Genomic DNA, 18,727 nt, shown 5'->3' with positions numbered 1-18,727 from the left:
TGCAACTATCTTAAGACATGTTGTACTGTTTGTTTACACTGGATGCCTGTACTTCTGGCATACTCTCTAGGCTGAACTTCGGTGTCTGTTTTCCTTTGTCTCCCCAAAGGACCGTGTTTAAAGAGTTTATTAACAGCCCTTATTTTGTTAACAAACAATGCTGCTTGATATTCTTGTAGGGTTTATGACAGAAGCCAGTGGAGTGGAGTATGGAGGCTGCAGTTTTAGCCATTAGAACATGCTGTCTTGTAATGTCACTGGTAGGCTGCGGGGCTGGGTGTTTTCTGTTCTCATTTTCTCTGTCTTCCTGCCATATGTTCATAGTATCTTTTATTATTTAGGCATTGGAACGTGTTACCCAGGGAAGTGATGGAGTCACCATCCCTGGGGTGTTTAAGGAAAGGTTGGATGTGGTGCTTAGGGACATGGTCTAGTGAGTGACATTGGTGGTAGGGTGAGGGTTGGACCAGATGGTCTTGGAGGTCTTTTCCAACCTTTATGATTCTATGATTTGTTGTTAACGCTATATATACCAGTCAATATGCAGGATGTGCTTATGCTCTATGTACTCTGATATTATATCTATCATCACAGGAGCCTGCCTGGTCATGTGTCAGGAGAGAGATGAGTCGTCATAACTTTTGGTTCTTCTCAGCCTTGGAACTGGTACAGAAGGGTTTGGGAGTCCAATGGACCAGGACATGGCCTGAGGGAGTGCAAGGAGTGTTTGAGGGTGCAGGAATTGCTGGGATGGTGATGAACTACTGTGTAGAGAAGGTGGTGTTCAGTCTGACAGAGCAACTTATGTATACTGTCTATGCACAATGGTCCTTGAACGAGCTATCCTTAGGTGAACTACAGCACTGAAAGGAAACTGGTTCAACCAGCCCAAAAATAGAGTCTAAACACAAACTAATATACATAAAATGTACATGATCAAAGAAGATCAGGGCATGGAATGAAATGAAGAGAGTTGTTATGACAAGGTAGATGTACCTTTTATCTTCAAGGACTTAGAGTTTTTGTGCCTCTATCAACAGATGAGAGGAATCTTTTTCTTATTTGTCTCAGTTGCTTAAAATTTGCATCTGATCTATGGTTTGACTTTAACTTCCAGACACTGCTTGTCACTATGACGAAGCCTGCCAGAGTAGAAGCCCCCTTTCACGCCTAATATTCTCTTCGTGAGTGTGCACTCTTCATTGTTGTGTTACTTGATTATATTCTTCTGATTAACATTTTCTGCTTAGCACTTGTGAGGTATTTGCTATAATCCTTGGATTATGTCTTTGACTTTTTTTTTCTTCTTATCCATCTTTTTAACATCCTTCAAAAAGAATGGATTTTATGTAGTCTTCCTATATCATCTTCAGCAAAAATATTGTACTGATTTACTATGTTTTTGCATAGGGATTAGAAGCTAGTAGAGCTTTAATCTTTTCCCTAAAACAGGAAGGGAAGTGGAGGCTGCGTGCTGGTCAGTGCAGCCTCTCTTTATGTACAGTCCACCCTGAGAATTATTTATAACTTTGAAATCCTTAAGGGAAAGAGACTGTGGATGCACAGCGTCCCTAGAAAATCTGAGATGCTCTATGCAAGGTTCAGGCCAAGGATTTCAGCTCCCACCTGGAATTCTCACACCACAGACACCTTTTCAAGATTTTATAGTAGGGACTTGCCTGAATTTTTTTTTCTTCAACCAGAAGAGTTGCAGAAGATTAAATAAATGTCCTGCCTAGTTTCCTGTTTTCCTACATCCTTCTCCTGACAAACAGAGCTGGAGTAATGGGAATCATAGAGCAGTGTTAGATCAATGATATACTCTTTTTTCACAAATGAAAAGTAAGGTGAAACGTCCACAGAGCTGGAACTATTCAGTGGGTTAAACATGCAGTGGAGAAACTTAAATGGCTAAGTGCAAGAAGGTTAAGCTTTCTAAGCACTCCTGAAGATCAATTTACCAGACACCTGCTGCTGTTTGCTTTCTGTTTTGTGGAAGTAGGTCAGGAAGCAACTAATGGACGTCTCACATGCTTGGCATTTATTATTTTTAGTCATTTTTTTTCCTTTTATTGATGGTTTTTACACACTGATGATGTTGAAAGCTGCCCTGAAGATATTTGCGTTCAAATAAGTCAAAGTCTGGCTATCCAGGAGGAAAGTCAGGTCATATAAAAGTCAAGATGTCCCCACACAATGAGACAGTTTGCTCTATGAAATAAGCCAATAACCCATTTGCTTGACAGATTGAAATGACAGATAAAATGCCTGAGGCATAGTCCTATTATATGAGTTCATCAGACTGCAGGCATAAATGGCTTTCCTTTATACCTATATTTGCCTTCAGGATGCTTTGGTTTTCTTGAGCTGTGAAAGTTGACGTGGGGATATTTATGTATCATTAGTTCTAAGGTAAAGGTGAGAACTGCAGGAAGGGTCCACAGCCATGCTACGTTAGAGTGACAGCGATACTGGCTAATTGGTTCCTTTAGGAATCTTACAGATGGGTTGAACACACATGATGTGTGAGCAAACACAGAAAAAATGACTGCAAAGCAGATCCACTTGGATACAACATATTAGCTGCAGAACAAAGCAGAACTGATGTAAAACTAGAAAATCAGGTATTGATCAAAACTCAGAAAACCTCCTTGTTCATGCTAGGAACCGATGTTGTAGAACTCCTCTGCAATAGATGTGGGCAAGGTAGAGAAAGCCTAGGTGGTTGTGTGCCAATGACTGCAGCAAAGTTTTCTTGTGATGAGAGTTCTTGACTTCCATTCAAAGCATTGGCAAAAGCTTAAGTTTTTTAGCTTACGTAAGTAGACAATTAGACCTTTTATATTTAGCTCATTCTCAGTGAGTACCTCTGGGATATAGCAATGTCATTTCTTCTTATCTGCATTAGCATGTGATAACAACCTCATTTGGTATGCATGAAAATAATGGTACAATTTGCCCATCATTCAGCAGACTAAAGATTGAGGAAAGATGTTTGAAAATTCCCCCCAAAAAAGCATGAAGAGATAAATTCAGTGCACCCAAAACACCAGCTATTTTTTCTAATATATTCAGACTGCATTGATGTCAGCAATGCTATGGGATACTTAAAGAATGTCCTAAGATATAAATAAAAATAATAATAATCATAAAAAACAACCTAAAGTGTTTATGTAGATAACCAAATTCTTTGTTGGTTGAAATGGCATCCACATCGTGGGTGAGTGGAATTGCTCTGTGCATTTTGCTACATCAGAATCTGGAATTGAACAGCATCGTGTCCTGACTGATTTTTAAACAGAAGTTTTACAATGGCAGTCTGAAATAATCTCATTTGTGGCCAGATGAATGCAGGCTTCCCTACTGATCTGTCTCCTGGAGGCTCATTTTTAGTTTTAGCAGTCTGGTGTATTCATACAAAGACTACAGTAGGATTCTTTCTGCTTTCATCTTAATGTCAGAAAAAGAAAAGTCAATGCATCAGGAGCTCTTTGAAGTAATTTTGGTGGTTTGAAAGAATGTTATTCATTGTCTGTGTCAATCATATTAACGCTTCCAATTATGCTCCTTGTCAGTGGGGACAAACAACAACTTTTACCTGAGAGTCTCTGCTGTTGTGGAAGAGGATTGTAGATTTTTTCCTGCCATGGGGATTTTTTTTTTTAACTGGTCATTTTTAATTTTTTTAATTGGTCATTTCTGCCAATCTAAGATGGAAATGTGATTTTAGCGTCCATGGTCTCCATTTTGGGTGCAGACCTATTCCAGTATTAACCCTTTTACTTCTCTGAATAGCCATTAATCAGATTATATAGTTAATAAAACAACCTTAGATTTTAAATTGGAAAAAATGTAGGTTTCTGATACTTAATAACTAATAACTGTTGTAATAAATCGCCGAATTAAGGTGCATCCCCTAAGTTATTAAGTAATCCTTATTGTTAGCAGTACTTTTTCTACACAGCCATGAAAGCTTGATAAAGGATTAAAGATCAATCATGACCATGTGAGCACATGATGATATATTTCTATTTTTAATTCTTTCAGGCTACATTTTGGCAACTGCATAACGCTAGCAAAGGACATAACCAGAATTACAGATACCTTTAGACAGTAAGAAAAGCAGTGCAATAACCTTTGTAAAAATTGCTCTTCAGGGGAAAATGTGACTTTAGTCACTTGTAGAAAATGTGGTCTTTTTTTCCTTTTTGGTCACTACAGTGCCATTAAGAAAGGGAGTTGAGCAGTTTTGTAGGAAATAAGAGACAGTGCAAAGACAACAAGAATATCTTTGTTGAGAAAGACGCTTCCCAAAGCTACAAAGAGAGATGGTTGAAGAATGAGGGTGATTTCAAAATATCTGAATTCTCCTGGGGTGCCTTGGCTTACATGCGTTTACTCCCGGCTTGAAGGTGGCGTCGTCTTCAGGAACAGAAGCCACATTTGTTGCTGTCCTGTTGCCAGATGGCTACATGTCCTGGGTTGGCTTTGAACCTGTCAAAATATATAAGGGTGATTTCATGTGAAAAACTAGATCAGATGAGATACTCGCCATGCGGTTTTCTTCTGGACTATCTAGTTATTTAAGCTTTATGGCAAGGCTGTAATGTAATGTAGCAGCTACTGACCAGATTTAGGATTTTATGTAGTATGCACTTGTGCACTGTTCTAACAGAACATAGAATAAAGAGATGAAAACAAGACACAAGTTGTGTTGTGCCTGGACACGCCACATAAGCCTTCAGTAGAAATAGGCACTGGAGCTCCTTTGCCAGTGTTACAGAAAGGCAAACGATCTGCAGACATAAACTGAAGAGACAGGCTGATGTTTATGGTTTCTTGCTTCACACTTGAGCAGGTCCAGAGAAGCTCCTGGGAATTACTTCAGCAGCCTGAGGCTCCCTGGCTGCTTCTGAACAGAGAGATCTGATGAGCTCTTCAGGGGAAGAATGAGGTGAAAACCATTCCGATCCGTCCATAGGCAGTCTGGTCCTATTCAGTTCTAGAGGTAGCAAGCCTTGTGTGTAGAGTATCATCCAGTGCTTTTTCTGAAGTCATTCTCACAGACTCTACAACAGAGTCTACAACTTTACAGCTTGGCCAGACTGTAGACACTGCTTTTCAAAGGTCATTCGAATGGACTTACAGTGCTGTAATGCTGTACCAGAGCACTTGCTGATGTGCAGCTTATCACAGATGCTGCTGCGCTGCTAGTATTGGGTAGGTGCTCTTCAGTTTATGGCTCCATTCCCAGCATGAATTCCTGGGCATTTTTAGGCATGCCACTCTCAGAATCAGCAAAACGTAGACAATATTGTGACCTTGCTTGATGTGGAAGGGGAAGACACAAATCCATATATAACCAGCATGTGCTTGTTGTTGGTGATGGGAGGAGGCAGTTACTGGGGAAGAAATTGCGTGCACAGTTTTATGAGACCATTGTATTCCTGCACTGAAAGCAAGGCTCTGTCCTCAGATGAGAAATAATTGGTAATTCAGATTTTCACAGCACGTAGTTAAATGAATATCTCTTGTCCATGCAAGGGATGGTAACCTAGAACATCTCAGTCAACTCGGATCTTTCTGCAAGCTGCTACAAGCACTTTCTGCTGAGAAGAAAAAAGCCTGAACAAACAGCATCAGAAAGTCACTGAAAACAGGCAAACTATATGTATATTATTAATCTTGAGCAGAGAAATTTCTTCAGCACTTTTTAATAAAATGTCTATACTGTCCCACTGTGTGTGATAATATCTCCTTTTGTTCTGGAAGGAAGGTTCTGAATATTAGGATTAATATTAGTCTTAATATTAGGATAGAAACATTCACTAGTTATTACTCTCATTTTGAACATGTATTTAAGTCATTATCTGAAGTTGGTTTTTGTCAGTTAAATTATATTAGATTCTCATTAAGAGACTGATTCTGTGGAGCCTGAGTTCCTGCAGTGATGCCCTCAGCACATTAGGGACATATCTCAGCACTGAGCAGGAACAAACTCTTAACTTTTGAAGAGTTTTTTTATTTGGCTTCAAGAGAGTTTAGAAAGGCTTTGGCTGATTCTGTGTAGGACTCAGGGATGAGTGTGTTTATGAAATCAGAAGAAAAACAGAAGAGAAATGAAGCCCTGGAAATTGTAGACGCCTTCTCTTAAAATCCAATTATCTGCTGGGAAACAAGAAGCAAGAAGAGAATAATTGAATGGGACAGTACAGAAAATCTGTCTTTGTGGTGCATCGAGCAGGACATATTTCAGCTGCCTGGCTGTTACACAAGCATCGTTATTTATCTGTTGGTAACTTGCTTCTGACATTATCACTAAATTGGTACTACAGCCTGTTGTCCATCATTCGTGTTCATTTGAAGATGCAGAATCTAATACTTGGCCTCTTTTACTTGGCTAGCACAGCAAACCAAACAACCTTAAGTTGTCTTGGAAAATAATTCAGCTCCCAGAAATTAAACATGTATTGTCAAAATCTGTTTAATCATCTAGAGTTTTCTTCTCAAAACAAAATACCTCTTAAATGGAATTACCTTTAAATGCCAACTTCATTTTGATCAGTAAAGTCCTGGCTGAGAAGCAGAGTGGCCAGTGCTGGCCTACTGTTGTGAAGGGTGTTTTGAGGAAGGAGATGTTCAGAGTCTGAGAGACCTAAGGAAATGGCCACTGTCAGAAGGCAGAGAAGATGAAGCTGGAGCAGTCTACACCTATCGTAGGCCTAGTGTTGGCAACTTATTTCCAGAGAAAAGTAGAATTTGAGGCCAGACTGTGACCAGCTGCCGTTTCTGTCCCAAGTCTCCTTTCGGAGAAAGACAACTATAAGCTTTTCTTGTCCTCCCTGTTGCCACCAGCTCCTGGGATATTGCAGGTGTGTGGGTATTTCTGGAAGTAAGTTTTATTATGTTTTGCAGTTTCCGTCAAAGCATACTGCACGGAACCTTATTTTATTATGGTAGGTTCATGGTGGTTGATTATCTAGATATTAAAATGTGAAACAAAATATTGGCGTGTAGTATAGTTGGCAATGCTGACTTTTAATATTATAATAATTAAAGCTATTGCTGTCATCTCATTAGTGATGGCTGGAAAACTGAGGGACAGGAATTGTCAACAATTTCAGCAAGGGTTATGTTTTTTTCTTTTTTCTTTTTAATTGTTGTGCTCATCTTGACCTGTGCTCCAGCTGCATGTGTAAAGAGAGATTTGGAGAGATATGATACTGGCAGTGGTGTGGGAAGGAATTATAGTCAGGTGGTGGATACACTTGTTACATCCTCCTTGCCATTTCAGTAAAAAAAAGAAAACGCACAGATCGAAAATAAATTGGCAGTAGGTTGGTTAAGCAAAATATTGGTAACAGATCTTCAGTCTGATAAAAGATGTAGCATAAATAGTACATAAATCTTTGCATTACTAGTAATGTGACATTTTAAAACATATATTTTAAAGGAAGCCCAGTGAGCTAACCCTGCCTTGAACAGATTCAATAATACACAAGTTTCCTGTCCTCTTATCTGTTTAGTTAACTGGATTTGACTGTGAAAAATGGTTTTGCTTTGAAGAGTGCTTTAAAACAAAATCTAGTAAGCAGAATTTAGTTCGCATGAGGTATGCAGTTCTGAATACAAATCATCAATTTCTTAAGCGTGAGTGGACTTTTTTGTAGTATATATCTTTGGTGTGCTTATTACGGATTCTGGTGTGCTCAAGTTTTAAACCACAGTATTAAGTATGTGTTATAAAGAAGGAAAAGTACGTGTTATAAAGAAGGAAGTGCTGGGTAGAGTTAGAAAAAAACTAAACTTCATGTGTTTGTTTAAATTTTGATATGGGAAGTTTGATTCTTTTTTCATTGTGATCTGATGGTGCAGAAAGCAAAAAATAGCTGCTGATCACACTGGGCAGACCCCAGTCTGACACTCTGGAGAGCTCTTTTGGAAGATATATAACAGGGGAGTCCTAGTGGCTCCAAAACTCCAGAAAATAAACATTTTCATAAATGCAGCATATCTAGTTAGTATCACAGCAGCACCTAGGATTTCATCTGTTTTTCTCTTCTATTTTTTTCCTCTTTCTTTTTTCAAAAGTAAGTGAAGTTGAATAACAGAGGGAGTCATTGCATACCATATATGTCTTTTCTTCTAAAAATGTAAATTATCGTTATCAAGGGGCAATAATAAATACATATTACCATACAGTGTTTTATAATATGGTACTGTGCTTTGGTGAACCCCCAGTGGCACATCACCTCTGAGCAATGGCAATATGCATCTCAAAAAACCTCCCTTGGTGAGCAAGAGTCTGCAAGATATGGCACTCAGATTTAATGCAGAATCTCATCACCAAAGATAAAATGATTTTATGAAGGACAAAAAGTCTATTGGGGTTTGCTGGTGTATTTACATTTCCGTCTGGAATATAAATTGTGCTGAAGAGTGTGTTCATGCAGTTCTTTATGAATCTGCCAATGCTGAGCTCCTATCAGGCCAAGCAGCAGTTGACTCATGTGACCCTGGAGGAAAAATTGCTCAGAAGCTTAGTGTATTTTTAATGCTCAGTCAGGGATTACATCTGTGCCAGCACCAGCCCGGAGTCTTGGCTGCCTTATCAAAAGCAGAGATACTGGAGGGTTTCTTTTTCTTTTGGTAGATTTTCCTGTTAAAGGTGTTAAAGATCCTTGGATCACATTGAAAGAAGGAACAAAGCCGCTACAGAAAAGGAAAATGCTTTTACTTCTGGGACATGTAAACGGCTTATGAGATGCACATGCACAGAGTTCGATATATGTACTGCAGGAAGGGAGTGTGTAATCCAGGTAGAGAGCAGAAAACCAGTTGGAATGACATCAGAAACACAGGGCTTAATAGAACGAAAAATATTGTTTTGTAAAGCCTTAGTACAAACCAAAGTACAACTGTTTATATGTATTACCCACTGTAAACACGGGAATAATCTGGCTGGGGTGACTTAATGGAAAACATAACTGCTTGAAATTCAGATAAATCGGTCTAGCATGTAAAAATGGAGGGGGTAGGGGGGAAAAAACTTTTGGGGTTGACTAGAATGTTGGGTGGCATAGTAAAATTATCATTGTAATTGGACAGCATGAATACACAGCTGCAATTCCACATAGACACAAATGGACCTTCTGAATAGAAAATTAGAGAAACACTGGAACTTTTGAAATCATTCCTCAGTAAGGCCTGGGAGCCCAGGAAAGTGCTGTTGCAACAGTGACTGCGATCGCTTATGCTCTAGCTGAGAAGGAGGTTGATGGAAACAGTAAACATTTTAACGATCACAGTGGTGAAAGCTCCACATATTTAAATTAGTAGCATTAACGTGCAGATTTTAGAGTGTATTTAGAGACCTGAGTAAGGACAGTGTGCTCCTGGAGCTTCTACATGCATGCATTCTTGCATATGCTAACAGGAATGTAGCAGATTCCCTCGTGTTGGGAATGCTCTGATCTCCACCCTGAAATCCCACCCTGGAGCCTCAGTACAATGACTGAGACAGACAGCTGGATTATTCAATTTTAATAACAAATACCAACTTGTCTCTATTTTCAGCTCTCTTGTAGGGGATGTCCTGGTTTTCTATGGGAATATTTGCTGCTATTCTTACTCATTTACAAAATCAGTTTTGAACACATTTGTCAGTTTACATCTGGATACTAGGAATTGTCACTTACATTGTTTGATAGCCTCTTATTGGGAGGCTTGAATCCTTGAAACTTCTAGGCAGTAGAGTAACGAAATGTGATAGCGAGCATTTCATTTCTAGCCTGAATGATAAGGTGGCATTCCTGTGAACCTGTGGGCATTTTTTTTTTCCTTAAATATTTCTCATGAAGAAATCCTACCTCCGTATAACAGTTGCACAACACGAGGGCTTCAGTCAGGAGAAAAAAAAATCGTGGTTCTCTTTTTATCCCGTTAAGCTACCTCTTCACATCTCCAGTTATGGTTTACTTCAGAACCAACTGGCAACAAACCCATTCTTCTTTTGTTGGTGTTTCTGAGCAGCTGTGTGTTGGCTGCAAAGAAGCATGTGTATGTATACTCCTCTTTACAGCCAAAACACGGTTTTGCTTAAGCAGTCTGACACTTATCTACTTTGTATTTTGACACCACTGGCAGTCTACAAAATGTTTACTCTGTATGTTCTTGTGCATCATCTTGGAGGGATAAGTAATACTTTATAAGTGCTGATGTTGTCTCACAGTAACAGATTTCTTCTAGTCCCATAGTTCTTGCAGTAGTACCAAATACAAAGTTCTCTGCTCTTTTCTTATTCATTTTTTTTTCTTTGAATCTTACAGCAGAATAAATTTGAAGTCTATTTGGTTGAATTTTACATTGCAGCTGAACACACTATTTTTTTTGCCACTCTTGTGTACTCTCAGCTGGCATCAGTGACCTTCCACCCTGTTCTGTTTGGTTACTTTTCCACTTCAAATACTTAAAATCTTTTAAAAACTAAAGGTTTGGTTTGTTCATCTGTGAGAACTCAGCGATGACACTGTTTTGCTTTATTTATCTGTTTTAATTTGAAGATACAGACGAGACGTCTTTACCTTGTTAAGATGCAGTCTTAACGGAGGTAGCTTATAGTTTGTATGCTATGTGTATAGGTTCAGTGTGCATGCAGAATCTTTTTGCCCATTGTGAGAACTTCTTTGGAATATTTGAAATCTGTTTTGGTATTTATGGATTTGTTTTGTTTCTCCTAACTGTGTGTGAAAAAATAAAAATAAACAGTTTAGTTTGTCACAGTTGACTCCAGGACAAAGGTGTTCCATTTATGATGGATCTGTGCAGTTACTGTCACCTAATGAATTCAAATGTAAAGCATTCACAGAGAATTTCAAGCAGCACCAGCTCTAATTGCCTTGTTAATCTTACAGAATGATGTCCTTTTCTAACTTTTGTTTAGAGTCAGTCAGCATAAAAACATTCTTCCTGCTGAAAAAACTTCATAGGCAAAGTTCAAGTGAGCAATTAGTGATTGCATCTGTTTTTGAGTTATTTTCTCAGCTTGTGGTAGTTCAGTTAATAACCTTTTAAAATTCTGAAGTATATCCCCAGGCAGCTGTAGTTCTGTTTCCCAAATCTACTGCGATGTTCAAAGTGCTCGCCTTTCTGGGACCATCTGTTTCTCTTCTCCAAAGACTCTGTAAAATCCTTGGCAACCCCTTGAATGAATCTCATGCTTCCTAACATGGAAGAGTATCGAATGAATGCACAAACTGAAAAATTATGGGAAGAGTCTAATTGATATTAAAGCTGGTTTGCATTCAGTGACCATTGAAAGAATAAATGTTATGCCTCAAAGCACCTCAGTGAAGCATTATGTACATTTATCAGCAGAGCACATAAAAATCCGTGCCAAAAATACCAGCAAACTTCCTAAAACTGGCATGGCATTAACAAGGATCTATCTTAATTCTGAATGAGGACATAAAATACCCAAATGGCATCAAGACTACATGTTTCTTAAATTATTCCATAAGTGTATCTAGGGAGTCAATCAAAAGTTTTCATTCTAATATCCCTAGATAGGAACTAGGAGCTCTTGGATATGAGTCTTTGTGTTGTGTGCTGTTTGTCTTAATACTGAAGATTGTCCTAGATGTTGCCTACATATTGGTATTGTCAGTCATGGCTTTCTGGATGTATCTAAAAGTTGAAGTTGAATATGATAAATCAAAAAGATAAATTAATATACTGACATAAATCCACAAAATAGTGGCAAGAAACTGTGGTCCTGGTTAAAAGAAATTAGACAGCTATTAAAGACTTTGAAAAGCTGTGTCATTTTTGTAAATACACAAAAATTAAAGCATTTGGAATTATTCACCTTACCCAAGTTTCTTCCTCTGTGTTCCAGACAGCTGGTGAGCAAATGCTTTCACTGAGAGGGTCAACTCTGCAACTATGCAGAGGAGCTGTGCCTATACAGAGTTACTCAACATTTTTACAATTTTAAAAATATGCTGTCATTTCTGTTGCTACCTTGAATTTTGTTAGGAAAAGAAGGGCTCTCGGGCCAGCTTTTTTTTTTTTTTTTTTTCACAGAGATTATCAAACTTTGGCTGTGTACTCACTAAGTTGTGCAAAGAGCATTTCTCCTGTCTCCAGGAAGCTGAAAGCCATTCCTGCACCGCATCTGCGATTCTTAGGCATCCAGTTATTTCTAAATCCCTGAATCATATTTTATGCTTTTGATCAGTTGTTTCTTGCCTAAACCCACCATGACCACATGGAAGAATAGAGAACACATTCCTGTTGTTTGACCTACTGTAAATCTGTGCTGATGATTATTTCATCCCAGCATGTCTCTTCACCTGCGCTGAGTCTTGGAAACACGAGGGTGAGGCAGGTATTGCATCCTCAGTGTCAAAGGTTTGGCTGAGATGCTGAGTGCTAGGCACCTAAATCACTGACAAGGCTGATATCCTGGGCTCTCTAGCTATCTATCATTCATGGCTCCTCCACTGGGGCTGCATAGGCTATTGATCCAAGCAGTTGCCTGAATATGCTTGTCTGTTCATTGATTATCTAGGGAACATAAGGAGACTAGAACTTAACTTATCCCTAGACAATGGAATTATTTCCCTTATGCAACTATGGCATATGGCATAGTATGATGGAAACACACCTCAATGTCTATGCTTTTTAACTTGTCAATTTGCAGTCTCTGTAGACTAACTCAAACTAGCCTCAAACTGGCTGCTCCATTAGCCTGAATTTATATACATATATATACACATAAAAATGTATAAAATATGTAAGTATATAAACATAATTTTGCAGTTTTTAATAATAGATTCTTATGTGTTAGAACAATTTCTTACAAATCTGTAACAATTGCTTGTATAACCAGAGGTCAGTTATGTGGTGGGGTGTCCTGGCCCAGGTCCCTACCTCCATATGTTCAGACAGTGCTTCTCAAAAATGCTCTGCTTTCCATCCAGGAATGCAGCCAGATCCTTTGTATTGAAGTGTCTGTCTCAGACTGCAAATACCCTATGGTGAGCCTTGCACAAGTGTGCACCTGATTGAATATGCGTTCCCACTGATGATATAATTTGGCTTTGAATTTGTGCAAACAGCTACCTTGTACGTCCTGTTCCTCTGTGTTTCCGTGCTCGCTCAGGTATGAAATTGCTACATACCGCTCAGGGAGTGTGCTTATTTTTAATAACAACCAACCTTTCCTTATCATCAGTGCTCTGTATCTGGGACAACATACTACTCATTCTTCCACTGGCAAACAGTGTTCTGTAGATTTTGCTACATCTAACTGGTAAACAGTGACATCAATATGTGAAAGAGCTCCTTCAGGCACAGACTCTATCCAGCCTACCTTCCTGTAGCTCATATGAACCCTTGCATTGTCAGCTAGTGTGACTTACACCTTTCATTCAGTACAATCTTTCTTCCTTTTATCATTTTGAAAAAAAATACATAATAATAAACCTTATTTAAACAGTAAAACGTTATTGTATTGTTAGACGTATACTGGATGAAAAAAAAAGATTCCTTGGCACATACCATCTCTTAAAGATGCGATATCTTTCTCACCATATGCTTGCTCCCTTCTTTGTTCCTGGCATTGAAGGCGGGATGCCCCTCCCAACTCTTACATTCCTTACAAGTCTTCCTTCCTGATCACATATTTAACAGAAGTGCAATTTTGGGAAAAGAGATCAGTACGTCTGTCATGATCACTCTCCTCTCACCCATTCATCTCATTCATTTGATTGATAAAGTTGTTAGAAAATGCAAATGTACCCAAGAGGATGCTTCCTCTTTCTTGGTGACTTAGAGCTCTACGTTGTCAGAAGTTTTTATAAAATCAAATATCTTAAGGAGTTCTCACTGTACCTTCATCTTATCAGCCACACAGGTTTCACAGACCGAAGATGATAGCACTAGCATTTGGCATGCTTATCCCAGTTATCTCCTCTCTACTTGTTATCACTTTGGCAACCTGGGGAAATTATGTGAGTGTTGGTCTTCCATTGGGAAAGAAGAAGCAGGTTAAAAGAGTGACTCTAGCAGGTGAAGTTGAGCCCTTGGTACTTTGAATCTCATTCTTTGTTTCATAACAAAGAACCTGAAGTTATTGTAAAGGAAACTGTGCCCTATTGTGCTCACTCACCAGATAAGAGACAAACCAAGAACTATATGTATCTTCATCCCTTGAACAATCTCTGTGCATTGGTATCCTATTTCAAGAGATAGGGGAGTTTTCCTCTGTAGGTGCAATCCTGCAATTGCATTCAAGAAAATGAATGCCCGCACACAGATGCAGACTCTCTGAAATCAACCCACTATGGTGAAGGATGTATATTACTATTACAGGCTATGCAGTGTGAGAGACTTGGGAAAGAAACGTGACTTAGAACACAGAATTATTTTCTAGTCTCATTTTAGATCTGACATAACTCTGCCACTTTCAAAAACATGCTTACTCATGTCTTTGATTTATCTGTATTATTCAGTCTCTAGACCTTGTTTGTGGTTCCTTATGCAAAATTCAACACAGTTGCTAAATTTGTGGCCCTTGTGTTTGCATTTCATTTTCTCATCAAATACTTTTTTTGCATCGGTATTATAAAATATTCTCAAAGGGCAGAATTAATATTTCATGAGTACATTCAACTACAGCTAACATTACTGATCAAGAAAGTCTGTTTTAATATAGTGTGTGATTACAGTCAATGTGGTCTTTAACCAAAACCTGTTGAGTAGAAAATGCCCAAGGACTTAGACAGTCTTTGACTCAGACTTTTATGTGAACATTTTTATGTGTATCTGACAGTCAAGACTATTTTAGCCTGTGATATCTGTCTCTCATGGAAAGTTAGAGCATGTGTACTCTTTGGGAGAAGAAAAGGTTAGCTTAAGAAAAAAATACAAGACTAAATCATTGCTAGTTATATATGATATTTGCAATAAAAAAAAAAAGTCACTGGTTATCTTCCTACGCCTACTGTTAGATTTAAAAAGCGATCATCACCTAGATCGCTGTAATTTTGATACAGAAAGAACACTTCCTGATTTCTTTATTTTATGTTATTTTATTTTATTTAAATTATCTTCGAAAATTAGTGTGATTAGCTTCTCTAGCTGGTTATGCAGTTCCAAGGGCAAAATGATTTTTTTTTTGTCTCCAAAGTCTAATATAGATAATGGGGGTCATAGGGATGCTAGCTGAATGTACAGAAGGTATGGGAAGGCATATAAGGTAGAAAGGTAGCTGTGTTGATAAGCAAAACCAAACAAGTCCCTAGCGAGGTAAAAGTGGCCTAAACTTTCATGAGTGTGGAGAAAGAGAAGAGCTTTCATGTGAACAAAGCAATTGAAATTTAGACAAGTATGTTTTGAGAGTAGTGTAACAAGGGATCGAGGAAGTCAAGCCAAAAATGATTTGACCTCAAAAGGTGAAGTTACCTTAAGATTTATTAATAATTTTCAGATTTATGGGATTTTGTTTTCCTAATGTTAAAATAATTATGTGTTCATATACTGAATATTGAAAATCTTCCACCTGTAGACACACACAGGGCTCAGCAGGGATGGCTCTGGCTTAGATGATGGTTGGATAATCTTGATATTGACGTTTTTTCCATTCAGTGCACTACTGATGTCTTGATAGGATACATTTTTGACATTTAAATATTCATTGTTATTAGAGATATTACTGACTTCCACTTTCACTATGTTCCTTTCAAAAAAAAAAAAAAGAAAAAGAATAAAAAATGACGCAGAGGAATCCTCTGCCTCTTTTGGCAAAAAAAAAAAAAAAAAAAAAAACTTTCCACAAATTAAGCTAGCACCAGCTAGACAATTATCCTGCAAGTGAATATCCATTCCTACCTTGTGACCTGTTGATTTCAGTGCATCAGCCTGGGCAGCGGGGTTAGATCCTTGAAGAATCAACTTATTTCATCTTTTGCATTGAAATATTATTTTTTCAGCCAGAAATCTCTTCAGCTTAAGCTGTGCTGGCTTAGATTTTGAACCTAAGGAAGCTTAGTAAATGTGGACATCAAAAAGAAAAGCAAAACAAAATCTAAAATAAAAATATGTTAATTATTTTTTTCTGTTTTCAAATATTCCGCATTTTTGCTATTGTTAAAAATCTCAAAGAAAGGCAACGTAAGACTTTCTAAAGAACTTTTCTGACCTATAGTTGCCCTTACCTGCCTACCAGATGTCAGTAGGACCCAAAGGTTCCTTGAACGTAAAGAAAGAGAAAGTCAACTGTAGAAACAAACAACACAAAAGATCCACATCAAAACCAAGCCTTTATCAGAGGAGCCAAACTCCTGCTCAGAAGCAGATGGATTATTTTAAGGCAAGTATCAAACCAGAGATTGGTATCTCTGAGCTAAAATCTCTACACAAAACAAAAATGACAATTCCTCTCTTGGAGAATTTCCAGTTAAAGACCCCTGCAGTTCATCATGCAGTGAAAGTGTTATCCCTTGTGTTTCTGCATCTACCAGGTAAAAACTTTCTTGTTTTGTGTGCAGTGGAGCCTGTCTCTGCAAAGCCTGTGAGGCGTTCCAGCGTGATGGTGCGAGGATGGGAGCAGAGTCAAACACAGCTTCCCCATATCAGCAATCCACGCTAATCTTGGTGACTCTTGCCCTTCTTTTGATATGAAATATTACTGGGTAGTCTCAGTATTTTAATTATACTAAAATTGATTAAATCAAGCTCTGGAGAAGCTCTTCCGATCCTGGAATAGCAGCAGAGCTGTATGAAGCGCTTTGGTTGAATAGGTCTCTTCTCTGTCTTTAAAGCCACAGCCACATGGATTTGGAGACCTTCCACGAACATACGGTTTCATATATTCCTCATGGACAGTCATAGCTCCACTGGCTTCATGATATTTGATGCCTCTGGTGCATGTAGTCAAGAAGCAGCTTCCAAGTTAGTCCTGTTGGGACCTTCTATAGGGGTTTCTGTATTTTCTTTGGTCCGGTTCATGGGTGCTACCAGTGAAAGAAGGATACTATCTTTATCTGAATCAGTCTGGCCAGGATGGAAAGAGGCTGTTTTGTGTCATATAATAATTTCCCCTAGGAGAGGAAGTTGTCTTTTTTTCTTTTTCTTTTTCTTTTTTGTGATCAAAATGTGTTTTATAATGTGCTGTAGATGCCCAAGTGTATTTCTTAGGACTCTGTCCACACTGGTTATTGCATGTGTTTTTCTTTGTAGAAAGTATCTTTGCAGAACTGAGAATCTGGAGCACTCTGACATGAATTAACAAGCAACTGTTCATTTTCTATAGAGGTTCTTGCTGGCTTTCTCCTTTCATATGGTGGACTGTCCATATATCTGATTATGGTTCCATTGCTCTTCACTATGTGTATTACGTGAGGGAAATCCATTAGCTAGGAGGCGTTATCTTTGGGAAATACTTGAAGATTTTATTTAGTGCAGTCATAAGTGTCAAAACAGCTAATTGAATGCTTTCATCTCCATGACTAATGAAAGATTAAATTACTGCAGAAACATGTCACAGGATTCTACAAATTGTAACTAAAAATAACAACCTTATTACATTTAAAGATAGTTAAATGTCAGTGCAGGAAGTGTCTCAATGCAGAGAGCATTGCAAATGCTTAAGAAAAGCACCACCACTGCACGTTTTGGTGTCTTAAGGCATAGAGACAGCTCCTGGGCAAAATCCTCAGAGCTGGGACCAGAGCCTGCTTATCAGCAGGTTGTCCCAGTGGGCTTCCTGTAGGAACAACAAAGCATTTAGGCATTAGGAGGAAAAATAATTGAGTGTGTGTCAGCTGGTACTGACTGCTCTTTGAGAGAGCATGCTGCTCTGCTGCTTGACTTGTGCTTGTCCCTAATATTCCTTTCCTTCTCCCAAGTTCTGTAGGACTCAATATAACCGGGAAAAAAAATGTCGTAGGCATTCTTCAAAGGAATTGTGTACTAGTAACAGATCTATGGTTGCAGTGGCAGCTATGTAAACATAGCAAAAAATCAGTCTTATGAATCAGCTCAATTCATTCATCCTATCTAGAAATCTGTCACCCAGCAGCTAATGGTAATTCTCATCACCTTACCCCAATCCACTGCTTCTTTGACCTTTCCATGTTCCTCTTAGTCTTCATTTTGCTAACGTTGATTTTTGTTTTGTTTGTTCTTCTGATTCTTTGGTTTGTTTTGCCCAAAACTTGTAAACAGTATCCGATTCTTTCGTAAAAAAATACATTTACCATCTTTTCCCCAAGGAAGTGTCTTTTGATAAAATACTGATGACTTTTGTATTGAGTTTGCATGCTTTACCACTGCGTGAGATAACCACGAAGGTTTTATTTTTCTTGTTTGCATGTGAAGAACTGAAGTGAATTGCAATTTTCTTTGGATAAATCCAAGTTTCATGGGAATGAGTAGCTGATTTGGAGGCAGAAGAAGATTTTGAGTTCCAGAGGGAGAATGGAAGTAGGGTACATAGGGCTGTATGTACCCTCTCCTGTCTGAAAGAACGTCACTCATGCAAATAATGTATAATACAGTAGATATTTATGACTCTTCTAAAAAAGAATGTGCCCGTATGTATAGAATAAATAGAAAATCTATGGCATAAACCTATATTCTATGCTTAGCTACTGCCTTAATCTGTGATTCTAAACCCATTCTGAATAAAACCAATTCTCATGGCAGGATGAAATTTGGTAGG

This window comes from Anser anser (assembly GCF_964211835.1).
Source record: "Anser anser genome assembly, chromosome: 9".
Taxonomy (NCBI): domain Eukaryota; kingdom Metazoa; phylum Chordata; class Aves; order Anseriformes; family Anatidae; genus Anser; species Anser anser.
The sequence above is the reverse complement of the archived record's forward strand: the minus strand, read 5'-3'. Positions refer to the sequence as shown.